The sequence below is a fragment of the Lichenostomus cassidix genome, chromosome 4A (genome assembly GCF_008360975.1).
Source record: "Lichenostomus cassidix isolate B80296 chromosome 4A, HeHo_3.0, whole genome shotgun sequence".
Classification (NCBI taxonomy): Eukaryota; Metazoa; Chordata; class Aves; order Passeriformes; family Meliphagidae; genus Lichenostomus; species Lichenostomus cassidix.
Window position 1 is genome coordinate 8,627,530 of NC_139485.1, and position 17,467 is coordinate 8,644,996.

Here is a 17,467-nt window from a genome sequence, read left to right on the forward strand (position 1 = left end):
TGCTGCCAGCTGCTCCTTGCAGTGCCCCTGCTTCCTGGCCATGAAGCAGGGAAGTTTGCTTTGCTGCATTAAGGGCTTTGCACAGCACTCCCTCCTTCACACAAGAGAGCACAGCAGTTTAGAGGAAACTCTCGATTCCAAGATTACAAATATAAACTTAGTGGTGGATAACATCTTCATGAGTTGAATCCTGGGTCAAGAAGGGTGGATGCTTCTGCTTGACACCTTATTCTAGCAGCTTGAAATGCAACTTGCATTGCTCTCAAATCGGAAGTAGCAAACAATAGGCTGAAAAAACCACAGGAAATGATAATGAAATAATCATAGAATAGAATTACAGAATGGTTTGGGTTGGAAGGGACCTTAAAGACCATCTCTTTAGGAGGGACACCTTCTACTATCCCAGGGTGCTCCAAGCCCAGTCCATCCTGGCCTTGGGCACTTCCAGGGATCCAGGGGCATCCTCAGTTTGTTTGGGCAACCTGTGCCAGAGCCTCACCACCCTCTCAGGGAAGATGGCAAAAGAGTGGTAGCCATGACATTTACAAATGAAGGGCAAACAAAATTCAATGTATACTGTTTTTGACATAAATTAGTAGTTTTGAAATGCATTTGTGTGGTGAAGGAATTGTTACTTAAGATACATTCTGTTACTTACAGTTTCCCTGGGTACTTGACTGACTTTAAGCAGCTATCAAAGGGCTTGGACATTCTGTGTGAACAATAGATATATCTAGAAGTAAATAACTAGTGTTAACATTGTTTTAGGATCAATGTTAAGGCAAACTAGCAGTTGCAATGTATTATGGACTGGGGCAAATGGTTCCATAGTTATTGCAGATTTATTGTCTTATTTCTGGAAAGAGATGTAGTATATGGAACATGGGACATAAAATCTGATCTGTCTGAAATAGCTTTCTGTTTTTGGTGGTGCAGCTCATACTCTTTTTATGCGTGTTACTTTCTATTGTGTATTTTCATCTGAATCTGAAATTTTTTTCCAGCTTGATGAAAGCCACTTCCCCTACCTTGAGAGCACGCCTATTTTTTTTCTTTTGTCACAGTTGTGTATGACTCTTGGGCTGTGAGGAAGGAATTATGAGCCTGAGAAAAGACAGGCAGAATGCTCCTTGCCTTCTATGTTAAAATTACAATTCAATGCATTTGGACTGCGTCATGATACCTTTCCTACTATGTAAAGTGTTTTCTGGTGTCCCACAAGGTTTTATAAACATGGCAGCTTGATTTATTTTCACAGATTATCTGTGTGATTTGGGCAATCTAAGCAATCTCCAAATGTGGCAGGATCCAAGGGAGCACAAACACCCTTTGTCCACAGCACAGCTGTTGGCATTACTGGTGTTCTATCCACTGCACTGCAGTCCTGGAAACACGGGGAATTCTGCATGTTTCAGCATCCTGTGCTTAAATACACTCTGCTTTACCCTCTGTCCCTTGGGCTTTCCTGGCCTCTCCTCCTGTGCTATCAGCCTTGACCCTCAGTGCAGTTTCCCTTCTCTCCCTTTCCAGCCAGCAGGAAGGAAGGGCCAGGCTCACCTCCTGCTGCAGTCAGGAGGTCTTTGGATCACTCTCCAGTAAGCTGATAGTTTTTTCTCACTTGTCACCATGACATCGATCCACTGTAGGTGCAGCTCCTCTGTTCAGTAGTTTGCTTCTGTTCTTTTTTTTTTTCCTTTTTTAGAAAACATATTTTGGGTAACTAGTATCGTTGAAAGCTGTTGCAGAAAACAACAGAAGAATGGCAAAGTCCATCTCTTAAATGTCTTTGCAGAATGAACAGAGTGTTAATAAAGGTTGTTTTCTTTAACAAAACATGGACGTTTTGTGGCAAGAGTATAGCTTGTATTTATTAATTTATTTCTGCCCTTGCAAAAATAGAGTTGAGTTTTTCCTTGACTTCTCGTCTATCTGAGAAACTAGAATTTTGCCAGACAATAACGTTTTTCCATGCAGAAGCTGCTGCTGTGTTGCCCTTGAAACTTTTAACAAACTGGGTGCCAGGAACTTGGCCTAAGGATGCAACACTCCCTACACAGTAATGTGAACTATTAAGCAAATGGCACAGAGTAATGTTCTTGCACTGAGCAAAAATGCTCTCATTTAGGTAAAATTTCAGCCTGCTGTTGGCTGTTACAAGCCAGAATGGCAAAGAGAAATAAAATGTAAAAGCAATATGAGTTTGAATCAAATTATGATAAGAGTCAGATGGTGCCATTACACAGATATCCCCATAGGCAGGCATTAGGAAAATTTGCCATAATGGTATGCTGAAATATAATTCTCTGGTGGGAAGGCCACTGAGATTCTAAAATCAATGTTTAACCCGTTCACAAACCTCAGACAAAAGCTGGACACTTAAGCAGAGAGGAACCCCACTGATACCAGCATGTGGGTTGGAGATATGAACCAAACTGGGCAATTATTAGTGAATGATTTGCACTGGAACTGATGGTGTCATGCTTGGACATGGCATGTGCAGTGTTACTGAGCAAGGGACCAAGAGAAACCTGGGTGACAGAATAGAGTCCTTCCCCAAGGGACCTGAACCCTTTCTGCTGCTGATCTCCCACTGATGCCAACAACTCCACCCAATGCAGTTAGATTTCTTTTGTGAGCATCTTGAAAAGTGAGGAGTTTGCAGGCTGAACCGTAAAGATAACTACTGCTTTGTACTGCAGGAAAATGTAGAGTTAAATGAGTGTGACTAATTAAAATGTTTTGAAGTAGGATATGTTTTCTCTGGGCTTTTTGCTTGAGTTTGATGTTGGGTTTAAGTGAAAGAATTTAGGCACACGAGCATTCTACATCTGTGTGTTCTACTTAGGGAAGGAATGTTTGGTTGAATTAGATTAATTTTTGGGACGCATGAAATTCTACAGATTTATGCAAGCAGCAATGTACTCCAAATGTCCTACAGACATTTGCATGTCACTTTGCAGGCAGGACAAGGACTTGAGGAATCAATGAATTCTGAAGCACTGGTCATCAGGCAAATATTTGAGAGGTTTGACTTCTGAGCTGCAGAGCTGCTTCATGAGCCATCGGCTGCCTTTGTGCCTCTGGTCCTGCATTTGCCATCTGCCTTCTCCAAATACAGCCTAACCTCCCTGGGGCAAATGCCATTTTTCTCTTCTGTTTGCATGTCTTGCGCAATGAGACACCATTCCTGGCTACGTTAGTAGTATGAACAATATTTGAAAAGAGGCATAAGTGTGTGAGTGACTGTCCAGAATTTATTAAAGACTGGAGCATTTTATGCTTCACACTATTTCTTGCCTCCAGTCTAGGGTGGTTTACAGACTGACTGTGGGTGGTGCACCTGGTCTGCATCCTGGGAGGATTTTGTTTCCCTGACTTCATTTGCCTGTGCCTTTTCTTTCTTTTCTTTTCTTTTCTTTTCTTTTTTTTTTTTTTTTTTTTTTTTTTGGTAATAGGCCAAATGATCTTTCTTTCTGATCTTTCCCAATTCTATGTTGCTTGAAGAGCCACCTCACCTGGTACATGAGCAAAAGAGTCAATTAAGTTTTTATTTATTAATGAGATATGTCCAAGCATTTTAGAATAATTGGGATGAGAAGTGATACATTTGGCCCTGACACTTAGTTCTTCTCAGCCTCCCCCAGGTTCTTTGGGTCATTCTCCCTCCCTGCATGGCATGAGTATCCTGGAGTTTTGGATGTGACAAAATGTTCTTAACTGTAATTATGAAATGCCAGGAAAGCCTGAATTACCTACTGTGAAGGACTAGGCTAGAAAGGATATGTGTAAGTCACACAGGAGAGATGGTTCTGGTTTCTCTCCATAAACAGGACAGTATCTCCCTGCTCCACTGCACACCTTGCCCATGTGTGATTCCCATGTGTGATTCCAAATGTCTGTCTTTTGGTTTGAAGCATCCCATCAAGTGTGCCAGGCTCCCTGTGCTTCTGCCAGAGGAGAGAGAGGATTTCCATTAATCCACACTATCTGACGTGGTAAAAGTACTCAGAGGATTTGCCTGTTTCCCACACTCCAAACAGGTGCTTTTGGAAAAGCTTCTTTTCTGTTGACCTTCAGAAGTCTGACTTTCAAGAGCCATGTGAGGGAATTTGAAAGCACCTACATTCCCACGAACAGCATGAAGTGTAGATGCCCTTATCTGTGTGGGTGACTTAGAAAATCCTGTATTAGGAGCCAAAGTCACCTTGAAAGCTGAAAGTCAAATTCTATCTTTAATCTCTGTGTGTTTTGACATTCTGTTTGAGCTGTGTAACTATTACACCTATGTCATTTCTGCATGTGTTCTCTCAAGAACTTGTGAGAAGTAGTTAAGGAAAAACATGTAGTTAAGTGTGAAAGTTGGAGAAAAGCACCTGACTGAGGCACACTGTTCAATGGCATAACAGGGAGTCTAGAGGAAAGCATCTAAGGACAAGTCTTTTTCTATCTTTGCACACCTTAACTCATGTCTTGCTCTACCTTGAAGATACAGATAGGTGTGTGAGAAACCCTCTATATAACCAAGACTGGGTTCCTTCATGGCTAGAATAATTCATGCTAACTGTGCAAAAAATATGCTTGTGAGGAGGACTAATAGCAGCAGAATGATAGAGATGTACTTTGAAATTCAGCCTCCATAAATGAAAGTTTGGGCATTCAGTGGTGTCATGATAAATGCCTTCTTATAAATGTAATGTTTATTCTGAAACACAAGGAAAGTAATTTCTTACTAGTTAGGGGTTTTTCTGGTCTTTTTTTTTCCCTGAGTATCTATCAAATTAGGTTGAGTATTTGCAGAGCAATAACTCAGGATTGACTGGTGGAAATCTTATAATCCAGGAACGTGACCCAGCACAATACCATCCTAATTTCCTCTGCGAGGATTAATTCTGCTGTTTTCTTTCTCCATGACAGTGAATTGAGCATGTAGCAAACTGTGCATAGTGAATGCATCCTGATCCTCTGTAATCTTTGCAAACACTTCAAGTGACCTTTCTGTTGAATGTCCTTTAAAAGCTTCCAGGGTATTATCAAAAATAGCCAAAGGAATTACTGACAGAGCAAGCAGAACTCCATTTCTTCTCCAGTTTTCTGAACATCTTTCCATAGCAAAGTTTTGTCTTCTTTGCCGACTGAGCTTGCTTTTGATTTCTCTGGATTAATCAACTATTTTTTTTTAAACTGAACTAAAGTAGAATGAACGCTGACCTAAAGAGAGCATTCCTGGGTGTGTAGTGAAACAGCCTTTCTTCTGTCTTGCCCACTGGAGTGTCCATAAACCAGTGCAACTGAGTGGGAACCACTGTGGAATGGTTCCATATCTGCGCCTGCACACCTTGTGCTGCAGACAGAGGTGTACCAGGTACCTCCAGAGAGGACCATGGGTGACAGATGCCACTTGCAAACTGGATCACTGTCTAATCTTATGCTACAAGCATGAGCCACACTGCTGCTTCTCCTGCCTGTCCTAATGCTCCTCCTGAAGGCACTGCTTCCAATACAGGCACTCCACTGGTCCTTTCACTTGTGTAAATGGACTTTATTTTTGCCTGACTAGACAAAATTCTCATTTTTGGCAAGGCAGGCTATTTACCAGAGGGCCCCAGATGCCTTCCCACATGTCAAACACGTTGGGTCACTCTGGTGTACACGTGAGGCTCCCACAGCATCTGTGTGTGCAACAAGAACACTTGCGTCGAGAAAATACTTCATCAACTTCTTAAACACCTGTGATTCTGCCTAATAAAGTCTGTGTAGCACATAGCTTTTATACTAAAGTTAATGATGCTTTGAGGCAGCGTGTTAGGTCCGTGCTTTGGCTGGAACAGCTGCCATCAATTTCCCGTGTGCTGTCGGTTTGCGCCTTTGACAATCCATCCATTTGTTTTCCTGGTCTCATCCATCATTTGCTCACGGTGCTTTCCAACAGTTGTTGTCTTGCTACCAGCCTCTAATTTCACGTCCTTAAATTCATCAATGGGTTGTATTTATCTTTATTGACAATTCATCACAATTACTCCTGCAATGGAGAGTGAGTTTAAAAGAAAGTGAGTCTCTTTCATGTGCTGTAGCTTATATGGAAACTATCATCCCTGTTGGAAAGGAAACTTAGAGAAAATGGGACTTTCTCACAGGTCCTACACTTCAGTCCTGCCCAAAAGCTTTAACAAAACACTGTTTAATACTTGTAACCCTGGAAGGAGCTCAGTTTGCTCAGAGCTGGGGCCATTTTCTCATCTGCTGGCTTCTGCTTTACTCATGCTTGCACAAATCAAGAGCTCATCTAGACAGTCTCTCAAGCTTTTATCACCATGACAGCTGAATACTGCTGTCCTTGGTCTTGACTGACCCTCTTTCAATAGAGAGCTGGAGATGTTAGATGGAAAAATTACAGAATATAACTCTATGTTGTCTGCAGATAACAGACAGGACAGGGGCTGAGCAAAAGCCCCTAAAGAGAAACCCCAAAGCCTCAATGACCTTTTTATCTCTGTTAGATGGGTGAGGAACTTGAAGCATGAGGGGCCAAAAGCACTTACTAATAGCTCTATGAATACACTGTGCCAGAAGAAATCCTTCTCCAAGATCCTTCAGATTTATTTCCTATCTCACCAGAGCAGTTTTCCTCCCATTTGCTTTACATAAACAGTTTTTAAAGTACAGTCTTTGCTTTGGTTTTCTTGATGAGATTATTGCAGTGTTTGAGATACCTGCTGTTCTGTTCTTGTCTGGGCAAGCAGGATAACCTGCTGTGGATTTTTCAAAGAATTTCAAATGAGTTGTGTGTCTGTCAATAGTAAAAAGTGATTCTGTATGGTTAAAATACACAGAAGGGTGAAATACACAGAAAGTCCAGTGGTTATTCAATGACTTGTATTATGCAAATATGCAGAGCACTTTTCTGAAATGGTTGTTTAAAAAGGCAGTTTTAGTGTCTGACTGAAAGTCTGTCCTTTGTCCAAAGCAAATTCTAGGAACTTGCAAGGAGGTTTCTCTGACTTTGGCTTTTCTTTCTTTTCTGTCTTGTTTTTTGTCTCTTCAGTTCACTTTGTGAGAGAAAGGAGGACACATCTTTCACATTTTTCTTGGTCACTTCAAATCCCATCAATACCTTTCTGCAGAGCAGGGGTTTGAGGTGGTCCAGAACAATTTTCTATTCATCTTCTTTTCCTGTCCAAGCTGTTATTGACCTTCTTTCAATTCTTCTCTTTGATGATACTTAACCTTGTCCCTTGCATGTTTCTCTGTCTGATTTCTGGCTTTTTAATAGGCACTTAGTTCTACAGTTTCTCAAGAGTGAGTTTGGTGCTTCAGTTCATTGGTGCAGCTTTCGTCTCCTTTCTGATTGCAGACTGTAATAACTTCCCATTTTGAAAGCAGAAATATTCTCTGATTTTACTGTTCCAAGCTTCTGTGCTCTACAGTTCTTACAGGCAGTACCAGTTCTTCATTGATAGAAGAATTTTCCTTTTCCCTCAGGTCTCCTTCTTTCCCTGCACTCTGTTGTAGTGGAACTCTTTCTCACATCCTCAAATAGAGATGATGTTTTATTAGATTACCTTAGGTTGGTAGTAAAGCTGCTTCCAAAAGAGAAAAGGTAACAAAAACCTGCTTATACTAATTGGGGCTCCCCATGTTTCCTTAGTATTTTGCATAGTCCTTTACCCACAACCAACTAATTTCAAGCAGTGCAGGGTTGGTGAGTTCCAGTTCCAAGTTTCACCAGACATTTCCTTTGAGCTAAGCAAAGGTGAGTCAGAAGTGTGGTAAGTTTGTGACTGTGGGAGATGGTTGAATAAAATGGGGCATTTTTTCTGCAGGTTAGGGAGGAAGCCACTTGCCATGATCTGCTAGGGAGCTGCTGAGGGAGCAGATCCTGCCAAGGAGAGGTGCACCCAGGTACCTCCTGCTGCTGCAACTGCAGTGTCACCTCTCCTAAATGGCTTCCAGAGGTTTCCAAATTTTCTTCTATTTTATTTAGCAGCAAACCCATCTCTAGACTTATCTCTCTGCCTTATTTCTACCTGAGTGCTGACTTTTAAAATTAAGTTCCTTTTTTTTCTAAGTCTCATTGCCTGGTGCAGCATCAACTTTTCTTTTAGTTCCAGTGCTTCCCATAAAGCTCAGGAGTGCAGAGAAAAAGCTTTAGGCTAAGGCAGAAATGCTACCATTTTGTTTTGCTTAATCTATCGATCTGGTTCCTTTAATGAAGACTAACACAGCAGGCCTCCTGCAGAGGTATTTTGTTAGTTACTTTCAAAATACAAAAGGTTCGTTATCAAGCAACGTGAAAATCACTCTTTTATGCAGGGTACAGTGCATTGCTCTTTGTGTGCCACAGAGAACCACCAGTCCCACAGTAATTTGCACTCATCAGGGAAAAATCTTGTGTCTGCTGTGATGATGTGCTCAGAAGTTAAAAGTTTTCTTGGCAGGTCACTTTTAACAACCTTGCCTATTTATCTGGCAGGAGGATAATAGCAGATTGATGTTTTATAGGCAGGAGTCAGGGCAAAAAGAGCAGTCCAAACACCTGGTTATGAATATTTTTGCACATTTGGTTTCTTATCTTTTTTGATGGTTATGAAAGGAGTCAGCAACTGTAAAGACACTCACTGAAGCACTTTGTTCTTGTTTTCTGAAAATACCTTTGTAAGCAAGACATGACAGAAAGACTCGATGGGCTCCTAGTGTAACTAAGGCTCTTTTCCACTTGTAGGTAAGTGGTTGTTTTTATCTCTCCTGTTTGTAAGAGTGGGCTTCATCCTGCTAAAACAGGTCACCTGCTCCATTGCTAAATGTTCTTTATAAAAATAGCATCTATATTGAGAGCTTCATTGAATGGGTACCATGGCATCACCTGAGATTCCTATACCTCCAGTTCTCAGGAGAGAACAGGGATTTTAATAATGCAGATCTGTTATGAAAACTTAATGAGGCTGTCTGTCAAGAATAAGGAAATACATTTGTTTACTCACCGAAACAATTTTCACAAATCAACTCACAAAGGTGATCTGCTGTTCCTTTACATCAGTTTAGCTTCCAAGAATGTATCACAGATAGGCAGAATGCAAGGATCTCTGCTGGGAAGCCCAACTTCTTCCAGGTTCCTGTAGAATGTGCCATACTTGTAAAGTGTTGGGAGATTAAAGTAAGATGGAGCAGAAACAGATGCACTTTAAAAAACTGCATAACTATAGAAAATCATCTTCATAACTGAAGTTCTGCTTTCCCCATGCTGTCTTTCACTGAACTTCTCCCTTTGCTAAAAGCTTGAACCCCTATGACCTGATTTATAAATAAATCCCTCCCTCAGCCAGTACTTGCTTAAAACCTGTGACAGATTTTCCTACAGGTTTTTGGCACACAGGTATCAGGACATTCAGAGGGACCTGTTGATATGGCAGTTTTAAAGGCAATTGAAATATACCACTGTATGCCAGAAGAGAATGTGAACTCTTTGGCTCAAGCTTTTGAAATGTAAGTCTGTTTGGTTGGCTCCCAAAATGTTGTCAATGGGTCTCAACGTGGGAACTGGCTGAAGCAGAAAGCAAATGTCTTGTCACAGAATGGGTCTTGTCACTCTTTGTAATCATCTTTCTGGAGAGAAAATTGTTCCTACTGTTTCAACAGTTGAGTTGTTCCATGTGAAATTTTTTTAATGCTTAAAGCCAAATCCTTCTCTTTAGCAGTGGACAGAGGTCTGACTAAGCCATCCCAAGTGCTAGATACCAGACTGCTAGCTGGGGAATGTGTCTCTGTGCTGACTGAAGGGATCAGGGCACAGCTATCATTTGAAAACACATCCCCAGGTAATGAGGCATTCCTTCCAGGTTACAGGATGCACTTATACTTCAGCAGTTTTGAAGATTTTCCAGTGTTCCCAGAGGACCAATGTCACTCTGACCTAATTTACATTGTCAGCATAGGTCTTTGCCCGAGCAATATGATTGCCAAGGAATACAGATGGCAAAGCCATGACAGAAGTCTAAATATTTTTCCAAATATACATAAATTCCACATGGCTTGTCTGCAGAGGGAACATTTCCTGTGTAAATCTCTCAACAAGTATAACTAATTACTGTCACACTGTCTTCTTCGGGGATACGAAACCAACTCTCAGAAGAAGGGAGCTTTCTTTTGTTCATTCATTCAAGAGAGATTGTTGAGATTTGAAACATTTGGACTTGTTGGCTGGTAGAAATCTGAGCCGAGAAGCGCTGAGTGAGTTGAGGTGGCATCTGTGCAGAGACTGAGCTCAGTAAACACAGAGTGAGAATCCCTTGTGGGGAGACGCTGAGCCTCTGCTCTGCAGGGGACTTGTACAACACTTCTCCAACTCAGAAACACAATTCAGGGAGCAGGAATCCCACGAGGATGGTGAGGCACTGAGTAATGCTTGCAGTCTCAGACAGCTGTTGTCTTAGTTATTTGTTGGGCACAGGAGCTTAACCCATCAAATGCAGCTGGAGTAGCACAGGTCTACTGAGGTAAGAAAGCTCCTTCCTTCAAGAGTCCAGATTTAGTCCAGTCACTGCTGTGGTGTGTTTCTCTAAAATTAAGTTGGTTTAAGCCTTTAAAAGAAAACCCAAAAGCACTAATGATGCTGATAATTTTTTTTTTTCTCCAGAAAATCAATACAAAAAAGTTTGCTTGAAATATTTGACTTTCACGGGAGGTATCTACAGTTTTTTTTATCTCAGCAAATTGCACCAGGGACATTAGGAATGGAGAAAATGTAACAACTCTCTCATCATCTCACTTTTTAAGAATTAATAAATACCACCATTTAGTACTTTTTATTTTGTGCCATCAACATTTAAAATTCAGCAGATTGAATTTCGCAGCAGGTTTGGTGTAAGCCTTTAATCTAAATAATGATCCCTTGATCTACCATGGTCTGTCCAACTTGGAGGTTGTTAGAGGTCCCTTCTGGGAACTTTCCAGCTGCTTCTGTTTAGTTCATGTATATTTATTTACATGACTTTTTAACCCCATTTGATAACAGAAAAATACACTACGATTTAGCTGCAACTACAGTTGATCGTTTTCCAGAGAACTCAGTACAGCAAGGGAAAAGCAACATATGGCACCATTTTCTTTACTGATCACTTATTATGTATTGTTGTGACCTCATCAGTGCCTTTGGCTGCACTGCTATAGGTTAAAGAAAAAGTATTTTTCCCTTTAAGCTTTCAGACAAAAGCCAATGTGACCTGAAGGTAATTTGTGCATACATCACACCACACTGAAAAAAGTGTAATTTCTGTCTGGGAAAATGAAAAAGACTTTTTAGTATTGTGTTTCTAATTAGATTTTAAAATCATATTTTTATCAAGTTGGAACTCATCTTCCTGCACTGCTGTTACATTTGTGCTGAGAGCTCACATTTTCATCATGACACCCCCCCCTGAATTGAGCTAACAGTCTTTTAGTTTAATATTAATATTTTGCCTCTAACGCTATACCAGGATCCTATGTAATTTCTAAACATTATAAGGATAGTTCTGCTATTCTTATTCTCTTATTAGAATAGTTCTGCTATTCTTGCAGAACTACTTTCAAAAAAAAAAAAAAACCCTTGCAAAATTGCTTTGTCAAATTGCAGTCAAAGTGGTCATGTTCAGCAGAGGATGGCTCAATGGGAGCTTGAATTAATAATTCTAAAAATAGTTGAATTAAAAATACTAAATTCTGATCATTTGTATAAAAAAATTAAAGGAAATAAGAGGAAAATCAGGGAAGAAGGTGCAGGGGATGGGAGGCAAATGCTCCTCTCAGTTCTGCCAGAGTGGCTTTGTTGTCTCCCCAGTCCATCAGTGCCACTCTGCTGAGCTGCTGCTGGTAATTCGTCCCATGAAGATTAATGACCTGGGGAGAACAGAAGAAATTAGTTGGGTTTGATTTTTCAGATTGCCTAATTCAACTTATTCCTGTGCAGAATTTTGAAAGCACTGAAGCAACTCTTCAAAATGCTGTATCATGGGCATTGGGGGTAATTAGTGACTGTATGTATGAAATTTTTAAAATGCTCTGATGTGATAAACACATTAATTTCTGTGCTATTGATCACAAAAGCATTATGTAGTCAAGAGGTCAAGGCCCTGCTATGTGATCACATCCTAAGCTGTTCCAGGAAAAACCTGTTAGTTGTAAAGCAACATTAACTCTGGTGGCATTGAAAGAACAAAATATGGAATTTAGCTCCTTATGTTCAATGGCCTGGAGAGGGCATGGCCTGTGCAGCCAGGAGCTCTGGCTGCCACTTTCCCACATGGACTTAAAATGAAATTTCTAATTGAATTATTGGGAATCAGCTTCTTTTCATGTTAGGAGTGTGTTACACACCTGATCCCTACACTATTTTTATGCACTGATTTATTAGAAGTTATTTATATGCTGATATTCTTACTCTCATTTGATAAGGAAGTTTTTTTTTCCTCTTTCTTTTTTTTTCCCCCCCAGCATATGCTGAAAAAGAAACAAATCCACTACTGTTGGCATAAAATGAATCAGGAAAAAGCCCCAAAGAATACTTCTGAAATCTACACAGAGGAAAAGATTCATAATTCTTCGATATTCAACTTGATATTCTGCGAGCTGCTGACCTTTCTTGCATTATTAAAGATGCCTTGACTAATATTGCATAGTGTCTCTGGCAGATTTTGATGGTAATGTGCTCTGGAGAATCTTCCATAGGCAAAAATTGCCAGCAGGACTAGGATGGGGAGCTTCAAAGTCTGAATTTGAAATATGTCACTAGAACTATATGTTCTGTGTACTCAGGTGTAAGCATGGGGAGTAATTTAATTGAGGAGTAAAAAAAAAAAAAATCCTGTAGAAAGACCCCCAGAGGGTACAGAGGGCTATGGAAATAACACTAAGGAAAAAAATGATACTGTGCTAATTACCTCTACTATGGTGGTGTTAGCCACATATTCAGAACCCTTACAAAAATAATCAGAATTGGGTAAAATGAAAAACACTCAATTCTTATTCTTTGGCCTGAGGATATGCTAGTACATGTTAGAATATAAAATTACATGACTACACAGTAAAAAAACAAAAGGGATTCAGGTCCAAACTGAAAATGAGATTTTGAATTCTGGATTTAAGTGTATTCAAATTTCATAGATGTTTTCCTGATATTTGAATGAAATACTTTATTTGCTTTTTTTTTTTTTCTGGTAAGTGAAATAGAAGAATGTGAATTCCTGCAAAAATCTATGTTGCAGATTCAATCCAGAACCTACGTTAGGGGACCAGATCTAGAGATGTGATTTTAAATGCCCTGAAAGCTCTGAGATTTGACCTTGATGTTCTTTGTCCTAAAAAGCCCTTTTACACAGAAAGTCATCATATGTGCAGTTGCAGAGCTGCTGTCATGCTATTTCCAATCTGGCAGAAGAGGCCAATACCAAAACAAACGTGGTGAAACACAGCAGAATAAACACAGAGAAAAGCTCTCTGATGTGTGCAAATGGTTGTTTTCAAAGCCTGACTCCAGCTGTGATCTGGAGAATCTGGTGTGAGGTAGGGCACTGAGGATCTGGTAAGGATTAACCTCTGAATTCTAGAAAACAGGATGGCGAGGCTGCTCAGGATGCTGGTTGGACTTGAAAGTGCATCAAGAACCACAGCAGTGCCAGCCCTGCAGGAAGGGTGTGTAGCACAGATTATAAACTCTGCTCTGAGGTTTGGGAATAAAAGGCTCTGCAGGTGAGCAGCTTAACAGGACATTAATTGGGCAGTGGGGGAACATCCCTGGGAGGTGCAGAGGGAACAGGTCAGGGGTGTTCTTGCTGGAAGAACATGGGAATGCTGATCCCCAGCTCTGTGGCAAAGACTAGTTGAACTTTATGGCTCCCTCACACAGATGTGCTTGCCAATTTCTTGAGCCATTTATGTAATTTTAGAAATGAAAACGTGACTGTGGGCAGATAAGTGCTCTGTTCATATTCCATCCCAAATCATGCAAATGAGCACCAAACCCTGCAAAAATACTTTATCAATTTGAATCTTGCATAATTAATAATAAATTTGCTTAACTGTGGGAGAGTGATGAATCTATTTTGTAGCATGTTTACAAAACATTTTAGATTGTTTATCTGAGGTTATTGCATTGCCACGGTGCTGTTTGGGGAATGCAACGCACAACAGCACGAGGGACACTATAATCCCTTATTTATCCCTTTGCAGATCCTGCCATAAGTGGCCGTGTTGTTTGAGGCAATAGCCCTGGCTAACTTAGCAGGTGCACTCACCATATGTCAGAGCCCTGTAACTGATCACAGACATATGTGCAAAAATTAGCAATAAAGCAATGTGAAGGCTGTAGTGGAGATTTAATCCTCTGCTGTGCTGGGCTTATTGTCTCTGCTGTGCCAAAGCATCCAAACGTGTGTTTAGCTTCGAGCCTGTCATCAGTCCTAAAAAAGTCAATGCAAAACTCGAGCCTTAAATACTCTGGACAGTAAACATTAAGCACTGAGAAGGAAAAAATATATTGACAGCAGGATTTTTTTTTTTCTCCCAATGCATTCAGCCACTCTGTTTGCCTTATGTGCAGTTTTTTAGGCAGTGCCTCTGTTCTTTACACCACAGAGAGGCACTGAGGCATTTGCCCTCATTGTGCTGAGCAAAGAATAAAGAAGAATCCTTACTCTGAAGTGCTAAAGTCTAAAAATATATTAAACTAGTATCTTACCTCACTTTCAATTCTGCTGGCTGACCTGGCTGCAAGAAGCACATGTGGGCCTTGCATCCTCATCCTCCCTTCTTATTTTGGGTTCATTTTGAAATTTCCCGTCATGTCTTCTGCCATGGGGGAGAGGAGCACAGCCTCCTTTTGCTCTTCTTCCCTCCTTTCCACACTGCATTTCTCAGCTTTCAGCATTTTGACATTTCATTGTTTCTTCCACTCCTCCCAGGGCAAGTATTCTCCATGTTCCCCTGCCTTTCCCCATGACTTCATTCTTTTTGGAGAGTTGATGTTTTAGAAGGAAGATAGGCAAAGATGAAGTGGGATTCTTGTTATTCTAGTTATGCCAAAGAGTCCTGCAATGTGTGGGGCACTAATAACTTCCTTCCTTTGTGTTACATGTGGTAAGGTGTCTGCAGGGACACAAATGACTTGGGGTTTTCTGTTTCATTTATTTGTTTCCCTCCATTTTCTGTAAAATCAAATTGATTCTTCTCTGCCATGCTTACAGCATTCCCAGAAATATGGACCTTCATCTGGTGCCAGGTGCAAAGTTTCTACATTGCACTTAAGTAGAAAAATGCAGTAGAAGAGAGCATGAGACCTCACAAGTTTTGCAGTGCTAATGGACCAGTTATGTGACTGGTGACAAGGACATGGATCATTTGTTTTGTTCCTTCACTTAATCTACTTCCAGAGCTCTCCTGAAATGTCTGAAGGTAAAAGGAGAAAATGAAACTGAAGGCAGTTTTTATTGTCTCTTAGCAAGGACTGTAAAGCTTGCTGAGTTTCCAGGTAAGACTGCTGTGACATACACCTGTGCAGAAGTTTAAATTGAATTTGATGAGAAAAGGTCTGACTTTATTCCCTTGCTAGCAGAAGACTTCATCTATGTAAGGCAAGGTAAGTCTATTCACTTAAATTAAATGGGTTTGTGTTGAAACTATAATTCATAATTGAACCAATTATGAGTCTTTTTAAACAAACCAACCAAAAAAGACCTTGCAGATAGAGTCCAATATTAGCAATATTAATCTGAATTTCAACCAATGAAAATGACAAGCACAAAGATATAGTGGGAATGAAAGCCACATTTCTCACTATTATAGCAAGCAGATATTTTGGAGGAGTGCAGAGCTGAGCTGGAGAGACTCCTTGAGAAAGAACTTCAGCATGTGCTGAGTGTTTCTGTCAGGGGGAAGGATGGTGTTTGCAAAAGGCAGCTCTTACTTATCTGATAATTTTTCAGACCATATGACAAGGACTGCGCAGTGCATTGTTAAAAGCCTACACAATTAGAGATGCTAAAATGCTGTGGTCAGATCTTTGTCCTCATAATTAAACATGCATGATGGTAATCAATGTGTAATGATAATGAATAAAAGCCAATAGAAGCACTGCTATTAGGGCTTTTTAATTTGCTGTTTGTGTGTCTCTGTTACGGGACTTCCTATCAAAGAGAACAATGTCTTATTATTTAAGCCATTTTACTAGATTGCACTTCCTATAAATGATAAAATTATAAATTATACAACCAGTATTTTGCAGTTCGATTGATTAATTTATTAGTTCAAAGATAAGTTTGTACTTCTGTTTTGAATTTAATGGGAATCTAGAGAAGATGTTTTCTCAGCAGGTTACCAATTCCTAATTACCAGCTTCTTTGGTGTCTGATGATACGAAAATCTTGAAATCAATATTTTTCAAAGCTGGTGTTCTCAGTGTTTCTACCTCTGCTCTGCACCAGTGTGTGTGTTAGAGATGTTTATTTGAATCTCAGTTTTGTGCAGTTTCTTTGGAACTTTCAGGTGTATAGAGAAAGTAACCAAAACATACATCAGATTATGTAATTGTGTGTTTTGATGCAGAGAAATGAGTACAAAGAATTTAGCATCATTGACTTTTGCTATAAATTTTTGCTAATGAAATTTTATCTGAGTGATGAACACAATTAAGCTTACAAGGTGTGTGATATTCCAGCTGTGGAATGCAATTTGTTGGGTTATACTGTTTCTTATCTTCTATCACATAAAAAAGACCTATTTAGTAGGGTTTGTTTTTAATATTCAAAGAATGAAATTTAAAAAAGGAATAAATGAAACAGAACATGAAAACCTCTCTTGATGACACATTTTATGAATGAGATGAGACTACTCTGTGCATTCAGTAACTCATAATTTCAAAACTATTTCCTATGGGTTACTGATTTTGTAAACTAGGAAAATAGGAACATAATTTTGTAAAATGGCTATCACTCAGATACTGAAAGTGAAAGAGTCAAATTGCAGCTCCCCCTCCTCTATAATTTGCAATCTGGTACACATGAAACATCTGAATATAGCTCTTCTGTCTTGTAACATTGATTTTGAGTGTGAGATGCAAACAGTATATCAATCAGCTCTGGCCCAGAACAGTAAAAAACCTACAAGGACAGAATTTTCCTTTTTCTGAGGTCAGCTGTTCTAGAGGTTGCATTTTGGACCCAGAACTAGAAATGGTGAATTTTAGAGTTCTTATTTGCTGTTCTAATTTGGATGTCCCAGGGACCAGCATTTATTAGATGAACACACTGAGTGAATTTAGGCAAGTTACAAGAAACTCTCCCTTCTCTTTCACTGGAGTTTTGAATGGAGGAATTATTCTGGGCTCTGTGTACAGTCAGCTATGTTGATTTCCATGGCCCTTTCCTAACTTCCCAGAGATGTGACCTGATGCAATTATAATGAAAATTAAAAAATTACTTGCACACCCATGACATTGTATCTT

The 17,467-nt window shown here is 39.9% G+C and overlaps 1 long non-coding RNA gene across 1 annotated transcript in view; it reads left to right on the top strand.

Annotated features, from left to right (window-relative positions):
• LOC146437427 (uncharacterized) overlaps positions 1–12,912 on the top strand; it is an 80,023-nt gene extending 67,111 nt beyond the window's left edge. The window contains exon 3 of the long non-coding RNA XR_014852334.1: positions 12,466–12,912. This is a non-coding gene — a long non-coding RNA (uncharacterized LOC146437427). The remainder of the gene's footprint in view (positions 1–12,465) is intronic.
• Positions 12,913–17,467: the final 4,555 nt, after the last annotated feature.